Consider the following 17,884-nt stretch of genomic DNA (forward strand, 5'->3'; position numbering starts at 1 on the left):
TTGATGTACTGTTCCATGATTCATTGTTTGCACATAACACCTGGCGCACCATGCAATCCATGCCCTCCTTAGTACCCATCATAAAAAAGTTGGTTTTGACATAGTTGGTAGGAGAGGTCAGTGGGGTCAGATTGGATTAGCAGGTTGAATTTTCTTTAATATGCAATTGGGAATCATTGAGTGTTAAGGCAGGGGAGTCCAGCATGAAATGAGGGAGAAAGTGTGATATTGAATATTAGCAATTAAAACAATGAGGTCTGACTCCATTGCCTACTTCATGATTGATTTTAGGCACATTTTTGAGAATGCATTTCACTTGGAACTAATGCAACCTATTTCACATTATTGTTATGAGAACTAACTTAACTTACCTGAAAGCACTTGTAAGTTGAAAAAAATATTGCAAATGCGTATGTTATTATGAGTATGTTAGTATGAGTAGCATATCACAAACATTATTTTGAGAAGACCATTTTGATAATGACATGCTATTTGGAATGGCAGAGGCTTAATGGGCCAGGAGATTATAGGCTGTTTTCCTCTTTGTTCTAAGAATTCTTCAAGCCTCTGTCATAGTTAATGTTTAATGAGTAGGAGAGGAATTTCAGATATAGAGTATTCTCTTTAATGTTCATACAAATCACCTTGAAATACAGTTTAAAGTGCAAATTTTGATTAAGAAGTTTGGGGTAGGGCCTGGAATTCTACTTTTTTAACAAGCTCCCAGGTATTACCAGTGCTGTTCCTCCATTGAACATGCTTTATGTACAGAGGAAGTTGTAGAGGATGAAGCCCCAGAGGTAGAAGATTCCAGGTGGCAGATTGCTTTGCTTCCCATTTTGGTCAATTCTAGATAGTGTTAAAAAAAAAAAAAATCAACTGTCTCTCACTGTGAAGGATTTCTACACTATGCTAATCAAACATTAAAGGTTATATTCTATTCAAAGGGCATCCTTTCTTTCCTAACCTTGAATTATATTTAAAAGTCTTTTCCAATTATTCTATCCTCTTTCTTTTAAAAAAAATTAACTATAATGGGAAGGAGAGATACCCACAAAACAAAGATAATAACAGAGTTAAGAAAAAAAAATCTTCCTCTGAGAGTAGTGTTAAAAATTTTCTTACATAATAAATAAAAATTAAATTTCTTCTACCTCCTAGAAATTTAATTATGGGAATATTGACAAAATAGTTAATAAGTTTTCTGAGTTTGAAGTTTACCTCTAAAAGAAAAAACCTGACTTTTAAAGCCATGACTAACATAATGGACCGTAAGAATGATAGTATTATTTCTCTCTGTAGATTTCAGAATTTGCCTTTGAGAGACTATGTCACTGAAAAATGGATTATACTGAGTTTATAAATATGAGTGCTTATCCCTTCTTCTTTTGCTTTGAATGTAAATCATCCCAAAGTAAATGGCTTGATTGAATACAGACTTCTTGTAGCTCGAAGGGTTCAATAGTTAAAAGGATATGTTGAGCTTAGGGTGACCCAAATATGATAGATAAATGGAATAATCATCCACCTAGTATCTCTGAAAATATTAAAAAGCTTGCTTTAATTTTTATGCAACTAAACTAAAACATTGTCTTTGTATTAAACAGCACTATTTGAGGGAATTAAGGACATGTTCCCATTTTAGTTTCAGTTCACATTGTTTAATTGGAAGTTTCCTTTCCCCTTAAAATACTTTGCAGAGTATTTCAAAGCTAAAGGTGGCTAGATGAATCTCTTCAGGATAGCTTAGCCTATATTTCCAGAGGCTCCAGACCACAGTAAGGATTTTGTTAGGTTGTTTAAATGAAACAATTGAAACAATTGTTAAGTTGTTTAATTTCAAATAGGTAGATAATCTATGCAGGTACTAAAAATGTAAAAATATACAAAAAGATATTAAGTGGAAAATAACTCCTCTTGATCGGGTTACTCTATATCCTAAAATCAAAGCAAAAATTGCATCAGATAACATTAAACATGCAGACTTTATTCAATGTTATTGCAACAGGGAAAGATGCTGAAACTCTGAGCTCAACTCTACAAAAAAAAAAAAAAGAAAAAAAAAAAGGAGGGGAAGGTAAGAAAGAGGGTTTTTAATATCTGGGCTGGGGAAATCACAGGACACCTGTGTTTGCTGACTGACCTTACCCAAGAGAAAATTAAACTTTTTCTTTATGACAGGAGGTAGTTTTATAACTTGGAGCAAGTCATCTCCCTGGGTGTTAGTGTCCTACCTTTCCATAGAAACTAGGAAATAGGACCTATCTTCCTTGATGGTTACATTTCAAAGAGATGGCTCCCAGGTCCTCAAGAAAGATAGTTCTGGGTTAAAAAACAGGCAAAGGACTTTTGAAAAGATTTAAATCTCAAAGGGATAGAGAAAGAATTTAAAAGTATAAATTTTCTAAAGTAAATGCTTTAAGAAAAAGGCGGTCAGGACTCTAGAATTGGGATTTAGCCTGTCTAAGGTATAGTTAAGCTAAGAGAAAGATAAGGCCTTCTTAGTCACCATATACCCTCCCTGAAGGTAACTGCTGTCAGATTCTTGGATGTCTTTCCAGAGATAACCTATGCCTATTGAATGTAGATGCATTTTACATTTTTCAATATTCCTTAGCTTGCTTTTTTTCACTTTATAACTTGAAGACCAGTATTACTATAAATGGTATACGGTTAATTATAAATATTACTCTATCTTATAGCTATACCAAATTATTTAAATAGTTCTTAAATGATAGACATTTAGGCTGTTTTTAGGCTTTTGCTATAACCAACGGTGTTGTATATTAGAACATGCTTTGTTTTGCACACAAGAGAATATTTATAGAACAAATTGCTAGAAATGGTATTGCTGAGTCAAAGAGGATGCATTTCAAATTTTGTCAGCTGGTTACCAAATGGTCTTCCCTACATTGTACCAATTTTGGTTTACATCAGCCTTTGCAAACACAGCATGTTATCAAAGTTTCTGATTTTTGCCAATGTGATAAGTGAAGAATAGTGACTTTCAAGTTTTAATTTGCATTTTATATTATGAGCACTCATGCTATCAGTGAAGAGACACTCAAACTCTACAATGGATTTATTATTAGTTGCCAGGTAGAAATAGTTTGCTATGATTTAAGTGTCCAAATTATATTATGAAAAATGTCAAAAATTATAAAGGGTTAAAGGACTTTCTCCTTTTACAAAACGTTCAAGAGACAGAAGGTAAGGGACAATCTTGGATAAGGGAAAGCTTCATGCTCTTGTCTTTTCTAGTCTCTAAGCTTCCTATTAGCATGTTTCTGATTCAAGCTATATTGATATTTTCCCTTTCAATGTCCTTTCTGATTCTTGCCTATACAATCAATAAGATCATGAGTTTAAAAAATTTGGGGGAAAAAGGGAGATTTTGAAGAAAATACTTATTGGAAAATCTACCCCTCATTTCCTCTGGATCATCTTGAAGGAATAAGTCAAGGAGGTAGGTAAGAAATAGTATCGCTTGTTAAGCAAGGTCATATTGAGTTTATTTTCCTATACAAATGTTATTTCATTTAATCTCCAATGTACATTTAAGATAGATGAGTCATCTTCATATTACATATATATAACCTGAAGACCAAGGAGGGAAGCAGTTGGGTAAGGTTACTCAGTTAGGGAATGAAGCTGGAATTGGATCCCTTTTTCATGTCACTGCAAAGTCCTTCTTTCATGTGACATATTTTCTCTGTCTATATCATGTTATATAGAAAGGGTTTGTCAGTTTATTATGGCTGCATCCCATCTCAACTCAGAAAGGCCCTTATGGCTTTCCTATAGTGATACATACATAGATATTCTGAAAATTCAGATGTTGGTGTATATGAAAAAGTGAATAGTGTTTTAATGGATTATTTTGAATAGGTAGGAAAAAAAGTTTGTAGACACATGTGACTCACTGACAGAAAAACTATTTTGCTGACATTAAAGTTGCAATTGCTTTTTTGCCCAAATTTCCCAGAGGAATTTCAGTAAAAGATATCCACAAGAGTATATTTGGATTCTGTCCTGGCAAAGTAGCCGTTGATTAATGGAAGTATTTATTTTTTTCCCATAAGACATTTAAGCATTACATGGGGAAGGATGACCCAGCTTCATTTCTCTAGGACATGATTTCTTTAGAATGATAATAAAGGTTGCATGAAATAGGATGGTAAAATTGCATGAATGTGAAAAATGACAAGGTGAAAAAAAAAGTTGAAAGACTGAGTTCTTGAGACTTTAATATCCTAACAAACATTGCAGTCGTTAAGGGGAATTTTGGAATGGTGAGTTTCCCAATCACATTTGACCTTGAACTTCCTTTCATGAGCATCCTATGGGACTGATGAGCAGGAAGAGTCTACGGAAAACACTGATGTAGAAACAGCTGTTGGTGAATAAGAATTGCAGATAGCAACGTAAGTACAAAGATATGGCCCAGTTTATACTATGACCTTTAGGTTTATTGAATTCTAGAGTGCCTGCAGTTTTTTCAGGTACTTCTGGCCTTATTTATTCCCCCCAGACTTCAACTTACTAAGATCCGCCATTCTACACTTTCTTACTGTTGTTGCATGGTCAGTATTCTCTCTGCTATCCTTAATGCTATAGGGTAACAAGGATTATGATCATCAACTGTTATATTTATAGGTTGACCCTTGAAACCCTAGTTTGTGGTGTGGATAAAGGAATACATTCCTTCTAAAGGATTGTTATATTTTCACCTGGTAAAGTTACTGAAATGTCACTATGACAAGGACTATTTCATCTTAATACATATACTTTTTTTCTCAATTCCCATAAAATATTTTATTCTGAAGCACAAATTGTTGGCAGTGCATTTTACAGCACACCACCATAGAATGAAACACTTACTCTCCAATTGCCATGTGTGTTTGCTATGAACTGTTCACAGCTGAGTGCCTCCCTAGAAACTGCCCACAGCAACAGGGAGAAGCCTCTCCCAAGGAAACAACGAGTAATTCAGGATAAAAGACCAGGCTTCTACCTTAATTCTGACTCCAAAAAGCTAGTCTACATCCAAATATCCCTGTGAATTCTGCTGAGTCCTTTACTGCAAATTCATTGTGATTTAACATCTTCCTCTGCTCACTGTGGCTTCCGGCATTCTTCTCAAAGGTATTAGTCTCAAGATCCCTGCTCTTTAATCTTCTTGCATACACCTTTACATCTCATTCACTGTTTCTTGATGGATCTGACTTAGTCCACAGTATTTTTTAGAAGAATTTAGGCCTGTGTGGTATCCACAAGCATGGAAAAGAATGGACCTTGTAAAGCTGAGTTTGCATCTACCTGAGTTTACTGAGGCAAATATCTGTAGTCAAAATATGTAACAGTGATTAACATTTGGTGTGGCAACCAAAATACTTTTGTAGAGGGAACTTACTCCTTGCTGAAAACAAAGACTTCCTGCTTCTCTGAGTCTTAGGAGAAGCCAGAGAAAATAAAACATTATAATGCACGTAAAATCTTGACCTTTTCTAGGGAACTAAACTTGGTTCATATGACCAGTCTTTTTGAGCCATTGCCCCCCAAATACCTGGCCTAAATCAGATGTGGAGAGGAAGGAGGTGAAACCCGCTTGACTCTACTAATGTAGCCTATATCTCTAAATAAAAATAGTTGAACTGCTTAGAATCTTCCAAATTCTTTACCCATCAGGCTAAATCAAGAGTCTAAAATTCAGAGACTACACTAGTTTTGAGAAACCCTACAGTAATGTAGGGCACGGCCAAGCTTGAGGAAAGTAGATAATTTTAGTGATAGGGGAGTGAATGAAGAAGAGTACAAGGGAGGTAATGGGATTACTGGGCTTCAGATAGAAATGGCTACATCATAGTCATCTCCTCTCCCTCCTCCTCCTCTGCTCTCATTTGTTGGGTATGATTGATTATGTGTCAGACAGTAGGTGTATCTTTGTCTAGTCCTATGAGGTAGGCATTTTATCCCCATTTTAAAAATGAAAAAACTGATGTTAAGAAAAATCAGGTAACTGCCCAAAGTCGAACTAGCTCTAAAACCACATTCTTTCCATTATGCTTATAATGGAGAGTGTGTTTTGTTCCTCTTTGTAGCAAGAGAATAAACTATTATTTGTACTGAGAAAGTTTCAGTTATTTAAACCAACAGATTGTAAATCATTCCCAATGTACCAGTTAGGTTGAATTTTGCCTAATATATTGATGAGTAGAAATAATTTCATACTTGGAGACATAAAATAAGAAGTGTTAAAAGGCAATAAAAACTTAAAAGGGAATTCATACACTAATAAGCCATTTTTTCCCCTTTGGAGTAACTAAACATCTTGGAAAAAAAAATGCAAATGCTCACTAAGTCAATTGACTTGTAAGTAGGAGAAGAAAAGGTACCATAATTATACAATTAAATCTATTGAAAATACAATTTGTCAAGTTAATAATGGCAGATTAGGTAAATTAAGTTGGCTACTGTAGTTGTTGAGTTTATTATTGGTAATTCTCTTCAGTTTAAAAGAAGTTTGGAAAAACTCAGAATTACTCTGAAAACTCTCCTGTTTCTCTGGGGTCAGAATATAACAACCTATGAGAATAGAAAGAAAACTCTATTATTATCTCATCTCTGTATCATTTCTAGGACTATCTCAAGAGAGAGAGAGTTGTACCTAAAGAGAGAGAATGAGGAAAGTAGGAATATAAGGGATTTAACTTCTATTGCCTTGGTATCTACAATGAAACCATTCAGGATTTAAGAAAAAGTTTTAAAAATAATTCAGATTCACAAATATCCAGTCTAGGATGAAGTTGGAATTGTAAATTAGTTTCTTTACTTTAGGCTGAAATATTTTATAGAAGTAGTTATGTTAAATATTTAATGAAATGCTATTTGTGAATTAGATAGTAAACTCAGCAAAATGAAAATCAGGAAAATGAAGACATTTATGATTAAATCACCAGTTTTAAGTGTGAGGTTTATATTATACTGTTTTACCTCAACTTTAAAGTGATGAGATAATCTCAAAAATGTAAGCAGATGTAATAATCCAACAGGATTATTACATATTCAAATATGTAATATTTGAATTCAAATATGTAATTCAAATATGTTGAAGTAAGGGACATCCTGACAATATAACAGAAATCTTAATGAAAATAGACTGGGAAAAAAATCAGCAAAAAATGTTTTAGTGAAACATATCCTTCATTTCCACATTTTAAAATGAATACACACAACAAATAGAATATAAATAAACTCATTTTAGAATAGATGCTTCTGAAAATACTAGTCAAAATTTTGTTTATTGTATTTATTTACTGTTTGTTATATTTTAAATGCACTAATGGTGAGACTAATCAAAAGAAAGCAGTAATAATCCCTTAGTAAAATAAGAAATTTTAGATGTGATTAATTTATTTAGTTTATCTTTCTCAATATAAATTAACTTAAAGTGAGTCATACTGTGTTATTATGATAAATTATCAAAATTTGAAAAGATTAATGCATACACAGATGAGGAAATACTTTATTTTGTACAATAAAGTTGCAGTGGCATCTTCTTGCTGAATTAAAAACTAAATTTGTTTTTTCTTTTTCTTGTTTGTTTTTTTTTAAAGAGATTTTACTTATTTATTTGGCAGAGAGACACAGCGAGAGAGAGAGAGAGAGAGAGAGAACTCAAGCAGGGGGAGTGGGGGAGGGAGAAGCAGGCTTCCTGCTGAGCAGGGAGCCTATTGTGGGGCTTGATCCCAGGATCTCAGAGTCATGACCTGAGCCAAAGGCAGCCACTTAACTGACTGGGCCACCCAGGTACCTGTAAAAGCTAGGACTGAGTGCCCATTTAAAGTAGTTTATTTTGTTTTGATGGAAAAAGTGTGAAAAAATTGTGCTATCAGATATTTACATGCAAACATATAGAAGGTATTTTTTCCCCTCAGGAATAAGCATTTCATCATGATAAGGTTTATTTTTCTTATTTACTATAGTAACAATGATTGCCCTACAGCTGACATTTTCTGAAACATGCTTTTTTCAGCAGTTGTACCTTGCAAATGCAGCTGTTTGCCAATATGACTAATTATTTGTTGACTAATGGTTCAAAAAATTTAATGCCTTGTTTTTTTTAACTATCCCTCATTCAGTTTCAAACTCCTAAAGTCATAGTTAGTCCGTAGATTACTCTCAGATATAAGCACTGAAAGGGACAAGATGGAGAATTCCATGGCATGAAAAACTTGATGAAAAATTAAAATGAACATTAGATACAACTAATTTTGGTATATTTTCATTTCTTTATTCTTGAATAGTAAAAATCTATGTCACATTTAAACATTGAGTACTTTTATTATTGTGCTGCATTTTTAAATTTTATTAACTTTAATTTATTATTAATTCATTTGGATAGAATGGCAGAAAAAAACAAGAAACACCACTTTTCTTATTTATCAAAATTTATGAGTACTGGCATGTAATTTTATTCCAAAAGAGACAATGGCTCAGAGCATAATATTGGATGTTATGTATGTAAATACTTAAACAATACAAATATCTTTCTCAAACAACTTTCATTTTTAAAAGATGATAAGTAGCTAATGTTTTTTAAAGAAGTAAAAATAAAAATCTACTATCATAGCCCATTGAAAAAGCAGGCTATGAATACTGACTGCCGAAGTTTGTGGTGGCAGGCATGAACTCCTCTCACAAAATCTTTCAAGGGAAGCACAGAGCCTTCAGTGAGAAATGGGCTCTTACATAATGAATAATGTGAAAATTTAGACATGTAAAGAATTATGACTATTCTAAGTTTTCCTCCTGGAATTTCACATTGTTTCCAGAGCAGCTCCGTAAGATGGTTAAGGCAGCTTCTTTTAAGCCTATTTTGCATAATTTTTCTTCCTTTCTCATCATATTGCCATGTTTATGGCCATAATCTTGGCTCAGGACTATATTACTTAACACACTGGCTATGGGAATGTGCTCCTTTCTGGAACCCCTACCTCTGATCTAACCCCACTGCCAACTGCTATAAAAGTCATCTTAATCTATGGCACTGGGTATGACATTCCTTTTCTTCCAAAGCATTTACTAATCTCATCCCTATCTGTATTTTTGCAAAGTTCTTTATGTGACTTTACATATACCTGATTTTCTAGTTTAAAATATACAAAATTCATCAGATCCACTTGGTTGTCTGTAAATGAGGCCAAGAAAAGAAAAATAGGAAAGTAGTAGGGTACTTAAATAAGTAAAACATAATATAATACCTTAAGAAAAAACAAATTATTATGAAACATTTCATATTTATTAAAAAGCTTGTCAGTATACTCCTAGTTAGGGAAATTGAGAAGTAAAATTTCAATAATGAAATGATTATGGCTTTCTAAAATGTTGACTGATAGTTTTTGACCTGCTAATGAAATTGGCATAATATTTTAATGAATTGTAACTGATAAAATGAGAATAATGAGACCCAGAGTTAAACTAAATGGAACAGATTACATGGGAGATAGAGTTAAATTTCTCATAAAAGATATCTGATGACAAAATAATTACCAAATGATTATGTAGTAAATTATATTTTTTATCTCTACCAGTGGGAAAACTCTTTTTATTTGCTGATTCACTTTAAACTTTGTTAAATAAACTTTCAGTAAAATTAATCAGACTGTCAAAAACAGATTTCAGAAAAATTTAAAATAATATGATGTAGTAGGAGAATGAAGATGGATTTATTAATCACCCTAATTTACTTTTATGTTCCAACTTCTACCAAGTTAGTTTGGTTACTGACATGATTTTGTAATTTGAATATACAAATTTGATCTGTCAATGCTATAGCCAAGAATTTTGCATTTCCAAGGCTCGGGAATCTCTCTCTCTCTTTCTCTTTCTCTCTTGCTCTCTCTCTCACACACACATACGCACATCTTGTACATTAAATGAATTTTTACAAAATTTCAAGATCAGGGAAGAGTGGACCTGAACAAGCTTATTGCTTAGGATCAGTGGCTTCGATGATAATGTGTATTCACCAGGATCCTTGCTTACATTCCTCTTTATTTTCCCAACTATAGCCATCCTTCAGACATCCATCACTCAATAAATCCAACTATTCATTTTCTGTTACCAGATTTGTTGGAAAAATCTCCATGCTAAGTCAATAAGCTCTGCATGGGCCTTCTGCTTTCTAGCTCCACTAGAGCTCCCACATGCTTCTTCATGGTCTCTTCAACTTTTTCTGTCATGTTCTCTGCAACCAACTTTATACTGGGTTTTCCAAAAACCAACTTTACTGGGTTTTCCAAAAACTTGTTTTTCTTGTCAATGGCATACTTCATCTTCCCAATGCTGCCAAGAAGAAAATATGGCCACCAGACAGAACTAGTTCCCACCTTTGCTTCTGCACTTGCATATGACATCATACATTCTGGTATCCTTCTCCCCTGTTAAAACAAGAGTTGATTGTCCTTTCCTAGTTTAATCATTCCACCCTTACTCAATGTGGTAAACAGAATAATGGTCCCCTCAAAATATCAACATCTATCTCTGGCCCTTGTAAATATTTTCCTTTACATGGCAAAAGAGACTTTGCCTACATGATTAAGTATAGGATCTTGAGATAAGGAGATTATCCTGGATTATCTGAGTTGGTCTAATTTCCTCACAAGATCCTTGTAAAAGGGAAATTTGAGGTCAGAGTGAGAGGAGATATGAAGATTTATGGCAGTGGAAGCTGAAATAGGAAAGAAAGAGAGGGAAACTGAGGGAGATTTGAAGATGCCATGGTGCTGGCTTTAAAAATGGAGGGTGTGGCTACAAACCAAGAAATGCAGGTAGCCTCTAGAAGCTTGAAAAGGCAAGTAAATGGATTGTTCCTCATAGCCTCTAGAAAGGAGCACAGATCTACTGACATCCTGATTATTTTTTTAGCTCCGTAAAACCCATTTTGGATTTCTGACCTACAGACCTGTCAGATAATTTTTGTTGTAAGCTACGAAACTACCGCATCAGTAGGAAACTAATATACCAGTATCTCTGTCCATCATTTATACAGAAATTTTATCACATTATCTTTTCTGTTTTCTCTACCAAAATTTTGCCTGTTCTTTTAGCTCTTTATTTTCAGTTTGCAAAAAAAGAAGTCTTCCATTAGCCTTTTGCTCAAACTATTACACTTATATGTCTTCTTCCTTTCAGCATAATTCTTATTAAAAAATAGTTTACATCTTCTGTACCTACCCCTCAAAGCTTGGTAATCTAGTCTTTGACTTCTGCCCTGCCCTGAATGACTTTTCCAACCTCCATAGCAGTTTCTTCTTATTTGACAAATTTAGCCAAGCTTTTTTTTCACCTGAGGGATTTGCAGTTTTTGACAGTAATTGCCTATTCTCTCATGGCTTCTAGTTATCATTTTGATTAGTCTATCGGGGATTCTTCACAAGCTTTTCCCCTTCTCTATCCTCTGGCCACTATTTATATGTGGTGAATGACTAGGTCTACTCTTTTCTCTTTCATTTCTACTTTCATATAAACTTTGGGTGATCGGATCTACTTTCATGGTTTTCATTACCAGGTACAAGTGAATAACTTCTAATCAATGAGTCTCAACTTTACTCTTGAATTTCAGATACATTTATCTACTAAACATGTCTGCCTGCCTGTGTTCCAGGCACCCCAAACATTATTTAAAATAGAGAGATTCTTCTTATGTCAGTGTCTCATAGAAGAAACAAGGAATCACCCTTAATTCCTCCATCCTACTGACTCTTGTTTCTACTTTGCTCAGTTGAATTTATTTCATTAATATCAAACACATTAATCTTTGTACCCCACAATGCCTCCACCATTTGAAAGTTCAACTTATCTTTTCCCTAGAAGATTTAAAAGCCTCCTAATTGGTCCTTATAACACAAACTTTCCTCACCTCTAAACCTATCCTTATCCTGCCACCACCATGACATTCTTAAAGCTAAATCTGATTATTCTCTGCCTAGTTTAACAATTTCTTCTATGTTTAAGGTGCTACAGATAAAGTATACATTTCTTAACATTGCCTCCAACTCATTTCAGCAGCACATATACTAAAACTGAAACAATACAGGGACAATTAGCATGGGCCCTGTGCAAAGATAACATTGCCTTTGAGATCTGTTCCAGTCTTCTGACTAACTTCCCAAACTTTTCCTCTCCACGTCAGATACCCTATGCTCTAAACACAGAGCAGCTCCTTATTCACTAGATCTGCCTGATCCTTTCTTGACTGCATGTCTTCGCACACATCCTTCCTAAAATTTGATTCCTTCTTCTTTATCTGACAAAATTGCCAATTTGTTAAGCTCTTTGAATCTATGTTATAGCACTTGCATTGTGTTGTAATTATTAGTTTTCATATTCTGACTAGTCTTTGAATTTTTCAAGGGCAGGCTGTGTCTTCTTCATATTTATATACGTAGTACCTAGCACTGTGCTTGACACATGGGAAACATTAAGTAAACGTAGCATGGATCAACAACATCATAAATTTGTGTGAACAAAAGGTCATATAATGATTTTCTGAAAAACAACACTCAAAAGGTCTTTAAGTAAAACGAGAGGAAGCTGTGAAAGAATTGATTATGAAAGTAAACATATTATGGTTGACGTGGCAGTGGAGATAGCAGTTCAAAAATTTGACATTCCTTGAGAGGAATGCCATTGACTTTCCCATAGGTGTGGTACACAGATGAATAGGATGCCATCTGTGTTCTCAAAAGATTCCAGTCTGTAAGAAAAAACACTCATGTGAACAATTTGATGGAATAAGAGACTACAAAAGTTATGCTAGATGTGTATACTGGATACTAGCATCAGGCAAAGAGAGGGTGGTGAGTTCCTTATGGGGTTGATTAAGGCTTCTTAGAGAAAGTAATTAAATCAAACAAAAAGTGCAACCTTTTTGAGGAAAAAAAGCAAATATTACTACCAGAAATTTTAAAATTTAAAATGAGTGCTGCATGAAGGTGAAGTTTTGGTTTTTGTGTTCTTCTTATAAGTCAATGGAACATGTGTCATATTCATGTCCATTTACACATATTCAAAAGCTATATTCTGATTGAAAATTTTGTTTATTACAAACTGGTCTGTATCATTGATTTCGTTAAACAGCCATACTGAAATTGTGCCTGGCCAGAGGAGAAATTGAAATCTTTCAGTACAAATTCTGATCTTATGGTGGGAAAAGATCAAAGCATTTAGTTAGGTTAAGTGATAGAGCTCCTGTGGGGCCTGGATCATATTATAGAAAATTTAGACTTTGTTCATATTCCCACATTCTTTTGGAATGTGATAAAAGGCATTTAGATCTCTCAGGCCACACAGTTTGAAACTAACAGTCACCTCAGAGAAAAAATTCTGAAGAGTCTATGGAGACATTATCAGAAAACATTCAGTCAATTATTATTGTAAATTAAACAAATATCCCTGATAAAGATCACGAAAGCATATAATTAATTAAATAATTTTACTTTGTAGTTATTGAGTCCCATTGAGGGAAAAATGTATTTACATGCTAACAGTGTATTTTAATATTTTTGTTGTTGTTGTTGTTGTTCCAATTTTGATACACAGAAAGGCTAAGATGTCTACATGCTTTTGATACTGATTGTTTTTCCCAGGATACATCTGACTAAGGAAAAAAGTAATCATTATACATAATGAAAATCGGATGCTTTTACTTTACTGTATCTGGATAGGACACGTTCCCAAAACCTACTTGTCTTCTTTGTTAAGAGTGTTTTAGCTATTCTTAGGTTTTTGTAAATTCAAATTAATTTTATAATCAGTTGGTGAAATGTCTTTGAAGCTATGTAAGATTTTATTGAAATTGCAATTAATCTATAGGTTAAGGAGAATTGAAATTTAGTGTCAGCTGATGAATATGGTATACATCTCTATTTGACTCCTATTTGTCTCAATAAGGGCTTAGATTTGTCTACAGAAAGGTACAGAATTTTTGTTAAATTTATTCCTAGGTATCTAATTTTATTATTGTAATTATTACTACTGTAAGTGGTGTTTTGACCTACTTCACTTCTACCTTAGTCACATGATCTTAGCCAAAAGGCCAAAAAGCAATCACTTCTACCTTAGAAAAGGCTGTCTAAAAATTTTCCCAGGATCATTATTTTTAATTGCAAGGGTGACTGGAACTATGTATTTATTGACCAGAGAAAAGTATAAATAGACTGTGCTCTCTCCATACAATGGAATATGATACGTATGTTAAATTTGAATGAAAGACAATATATACAATAATACAAGTAAAACTTAGAAAATGCTACTTAAAAAAATTCAGAGGGCTATATGCAACATATAATTTTTATAAGCTCAAAAATAAGCAAATTGAATATATAATATTTTAGCATTATTCACATATATGGTAAAAGTATCTTAAAAATAATATAATCAACTCAAATTAATTATAACAATTACCTTGGGAATGGTAAAATGGAGAATAGGATTAGGGAAGAATAAAAAACTTCAAATGAAGAGACAATATTCCAGCTTTTAATTTGGATGATGCTTCATGTGTGTTCATTTTATTATTATGCTTCATTTGTTACATACATTCTTTTGATGCATCAAAGATTAGAGGCTGCTTTTTAAGTAAGAGAAATAAAATAGCTCAATGACTTTTAAAAATGGTTAAAGATTCACAATAAATAGCAGATCACTAAGAATTCCTGTAAATCCTTTTACTACTAACTTGTAATCCTCTTATACAAGGCCTGTGAACAACAAATCCTTGGAAAGAAGCTTTTATAAGCTTCAGCTTCATATGTTGCCTTAGACATAGCAAGAAATATGTTTTCTTAACACATTAAAGTGATTCTGATTGAAAAATATGATAGCCTTTGAAATAAATAAAATATGTCAGTATATCATTAGAATATTGGTATAATGAAATTATTTTCTTCAAGTCCTTATAAAACTATCATCTATTCAACGAAGCCTACACTGACTATCTTATTGCTGCAGATGGCTCTCCCCATACCCTAACCCTGGTCTTTTTCTTTCTTCTCATTTATAACACTTAACATCTTTGACCATACCATATACTTTACTTATGATATTTATTGTTTAATATCTATTTTCTATCACTAGAAGGCAGTATGGGAGCTAGCTTCCAAGATGTCCCCCTATATACCATTCTCTTAGTGTTTGTGTCTTGATGCAGTACTCATGCACTTTGAATACTGGATGGCCTCAGAAAGATATAAAGCTATAACACAGAACTATTCATTTAAACAATGGAGCTTTGTTCTCATAGCCTCAGCTTAGCCCAATGCCTATGTGGAAGAATAGACTACTGTAAAAGTGGTTTTGTATGACTGTCAAAACTAGGTCGTAAAAAAATATTTCAGTTTCTACTTAGCTCTCCCTTGGATCATTTACCTGCGTAAAGTCATCTGTCATAGCATAAGGACACTCAAGTAGCCTTGTGGAAAGGGACACATTAGAATGAACTGAGGCCCACTGCCAACAATGACAATTTGCCTGTCAAGTGAGTGATCCACCTCAAAAGTAGATTTTCCAACCCCAGGCTTGCCTTCAGGTAACTATCTCTGGTCACCATTTGACTACAACCTCATAAGAGACACTTAACCCAAATCACCCAGGTTAGTTGCCTATGAATTCTTGATTCTCAGAAACTGTGAGAGATAATAAATGCTTTTTTTAAGCCAGGAAATTATGATTTAAAAACAAATCATAAATATGATAAATTAAATCCTTTGTTGAAACCTCAGAAAGATATAAAGCTATAACTCAGAACTATTCATTTAAACAATGGAGCTTTGTTCTCATAGCCTCAGCTTAGCCCAAAGGTAGAAAACATCTTTAAGATGCCTCTGAGGGGGGCTTATCTAATAAAATGAACCCCAATTTGATTCATTAGGGACCAAAGAAATTTTAAGAGAATTGTACGGACTAAAACACTGCTCATTTGACTGGAAAGAGACAGAAACAGTGCAGAATAAGAAGTTGGATCCCCATTTTACATACAGGAAGCAACTAATAAAATTTCTCAGCTGTAAATATAGGTTACTTTGCCTGACAAAGAAAGAAGGACTGGAGGGACAGAACTAAGAACGCAGAGTGTAGAGCAAAGAACAATGACCTGGCCTTTAGTCTTAATGAAAGAACTAGCAACATGTGCCTTGTGGGATTGCAGAATTACTGAGGACAAGTGACTCCTATAACCTCCCATTGTTTCTCTTTTTCAATAGGAGAGTTTATAGTTTATAGCTTTGTTTATACCAAGCCAACTGTTGAGCACTGACCATGTGTCATATATTATCATATTTAATTCTTACAATCCCATAGCTCCATACTAAGAAATGTAGAAAATGAGGAAAATGGGGCATGAGGAACTTTGTACTAGTTACTCTCAGAGACAAAATTTGCACTTAACACCATTAGAGTCCAAATACTATGTTCAGTGAATATCATCAGTCCATTATGCTATCCTGCCTTAGATTTCAAGCCTAACATCCTGAATTTGGATGGATGGCCTTTAAATGCAGTAAAACCAAGAAAGATTTCTGGGACATACATGCTAACTTGTAGTCTGAAGATGTCATTGTATTTGGCATGTTCTGAAATTTTGACTTTTTTTTTTTTTTTTTTTAAGTAGGCAGCATGCCCTTTGTGGGACCCAACATGGTACTTAAACTCATGACCCTGAGATCAAGACCTGACCTGAGATCAAGAGTTGGACACTCAACAAAGAGTCACCCAGGTACCCCTAAATTTTGATTTTTAAATAGAATGCCTTTGTTGAAACTCAGAAAGGTTTACCTGCTAATACTGGCTAATATTTAACCAAAAATATTCCTATAATATATATAATAATATATATAATAATATAATATAATATATATAATAATATAATATAATATAATTTTTTTTTTAAAGAGTATTTATTTATTTATTTGAGAGAGAGAGACAGTGAGAGAGAGCATGAGCGAGGAGAAGGTCAGAGAGCGAAGCAGACTCCCCATGGAGCTGGGAGCCTGATGCGGGACTCGATCCTGGGACTCCAGGATCACGCCCTGAGCCGAAGGCAGTCGTCCAACCAACTGAGCCACCCAGGCGTCCCATATAATTTTCATATTATATGTATATATATGTATATGTACATATATGTATATGTATTATATGTATATATATGTATATTTTCATATTATATGTAGTTGATGACTATTATATATATAATATAATATAATATAATTTTCATATTATATGTAGTTGATGACAAAAATAATCCTCATGGGTCAATTAACTATCAATTAATTTCTCATTTTATATATAAACATGGAATAAGAACAGGGTATCTGTAATAAATCCCACAAGGAAAAAGGAAAGCTACATGGCATGTAGTAGTCACTAGTCTGTAAGCAGTTCTGGAATCCCACTGAACGGACATTTTAAGAACTTTTACCCTGAGGTGGCAGAGGTTCCTTGATTAAGTTTTATGTTCTTCTCTGGAAGACTTCCTTTATCTATTGTTCTCCCTAGTCTATGGCTCTGCCTTCTGGAATATTTCTTCTTTTCTATTATATTTGGTTCCTCTGAAATAGGAATTGAAAACTATGCTCAATAAAAAGCTTTCACAACTAATTTTTCCCCCCATAACTTTGAAGGACCATAGTATTTTAGTGTTTGTTTATTTAAGTCTGGAACAGTCAAGGTATTCTATAGTCCAAGCTTATAAACATTCCTTTGAAATGCAGTAGACTTTTGATTTAGTTGCCTCTAGTCAATTCCATGAGTTATGATTTTGGAGTCTTCTTTACTTGTTGTGTTTTGTTTTCTTTATTCCATGCATCTCCCCCAAATATTGGAA

General features: G+C 33.8%; 1 non-coding gene across 1 annotated transcript; it reads left to right on the forward strand.

The window, feature by feature from the left end:
- The first annotated feature begins 12,059 nt into the window (after window positions 1-12,059).
- On the forward strand, window positions 12,060-12,162 carry LOC122898256. Its single transcript, XR_006382938.1, has one exon. It is a non-coding gene; the product is annotated as a U6 spliceosomal RNA (small nuclear RNA).
- Window positions 12,163-17,884: the final 5,722 nt, after the last annotated feature.

The sequence above is a fragment of the Neovison vison genome, chromosome 1, assembly GCF_020171115.1.
Source record: "Neovison vison isolate M4711 chromosome 1, ASM_NN_V1, whole genome shotgun sequence".
Lineage (NCBI taxonomy): Eukaryota > Metazoa > Chordata > Mammalia > Carnivora > Mustelidae > Neogale > Neogale vison.